This window comes from Octodon degus, unplaced genomic scaffold (assembly GCF_000260255.1).
Source record: "Octodon degus isolate 3935 unplaced genomic scaffold, OctDeg1.0 scaffold00667, whole genome shotgun sequence".
NCBI lineage: Eukaryota > Metazoa > Chordata > Mammalia > Rodentia > Octodontidae > Octodon > Octodon degus.
The window spans coordinates 26,876-28,352 of record NW_004525243.1 but is presented as its reverse complement, the minus strand read 5'-3'; the positions used below and the strand labels follow the sequence as shown (position 1 = coordinate 28,352).

Genomic DNA, 1,477 nt, shown 5'->3' with positions numbered 1-1,477 from the left:
GAGGACCACTTCCACCTCCCAGAAGCAGAGGCCCTTCCAGAGGTCTTCAAGGAGGAAGCGGAGGAACTAGGGGACCCCCTCACATGGAGGGCACATGGATGGTGGTGAATATTACATGAATTTTAACATAAGTTCTTCCAGAGGACAGTTTCTGGTGAAAAGGGGACCACCATCATGAAGTGGGGGTCCTCCTTCTAAAAGATCAGCTCCATCAGGACCAGTTCAAAGCAGCAGTGGAATGGGAGGAAGATCCCCTGTATCATGTGGAAGAGATAGTTATGGAGGCCCAACTCAAAGGGAACCCCTGCCTTCTCACAGAGATATTTATTTGTCACCAAGAGATGATGTATATTCAACTAAAGACAGCTGTTCAAGCAGAGATTATCCAAGTTCTCATGATATGAGAGATTATGCCCTACTACCAAGAGATTATACTTACCATGATTATGGTCATTCCAGTTCATGTGATGACTATCCATCAAGAGGCTATAGTGATAGAGATGGATATGGTCAGGATCGTGACTACTCAGATCATCTGAGTGGAGGTTCCTACAGAGTTTCATGTGAGAGTTATGGTAGTAGTGCTCCACCTACACGAGGGCCCCCGCACTTTTATGGTGGAAGCATTTGCTATGATGATTATAGCAGCTCATGAGATAGACATGGTGGAAGTCAAGACAGTTACTCAAGCAACTGAAGTGACCTTTACTCAAGTGGTGATGATTGGGTTGGCAGATAAAAACGAGGTCTTCCCTCTTCTATGGAAAGGGGGTACCCTCCTCCACGTGATTCCTATAGGAGTTCAAGCCACAGAGCACCAATGGGGTGGCTGCAGAGGAAGCTGATCTGATAGAGGAGGAAGCAGAAGTAGATACTAGAAACAAACAAAACTTTGAACCAAAATCCCCATTCAAAGAATTAAACAAAAAGTGGAAACTATTCTGTCATAACTACCCAAGGACTACTAAAAGGGAAATTGTGTTACCTTTTTAAATTTCCTATTAAGTTCCCCTACATAAATTTTATGTTCTTGTGAGGAAAGAAAAGTAAAATATGTTTAATTTTATGTGATTATATGATTTACTCTCAACAAGCAAATATTTAAGTGTGAAAGGCTTGACTTACTGTAGTAGTGTTGTAATTTTTCAAGTAAGTGTCCCTAATGGTCAATTCCTACCTGATTTTTTCCCCCAGTATATAAGGCAAGCAATTCCGAGCTCTTCCATAAACATCCAGCCATCTGGATGTACACTGATACTCATTAAGACATTAACATTTTTACTTGTACAGACAAACTAGCTATTAGAGGGTGGTTGGGGCATGCTACTTTTAGGATTACAGGGTGTCTTCCAGCTGAAAACTCCACTTTCTCAGTAAGAAAAGGCCTCAGATCAAATACCTATGTAAGGAAAGTGCTATTTACCCTGTAAATCTGAAAGCAAATGGATAATGCTGGCCATAATATGCTTTTTTTTTT

At 41.3% G+C, this 1,477-nt stretch overlaps 1 pseudogene; it reads left to right on the top strand.

The window, feature by feature from the left end:
• The first annotated feature begins 3 nt into the window (after positions 1 to 3).
• Positions 4 to 878, top strand: LOC101578128 (annotated as a pseudogene).
• The last annotated feature ends 599 nt before the right edge of the window (positions 879 to 1,477 follow it).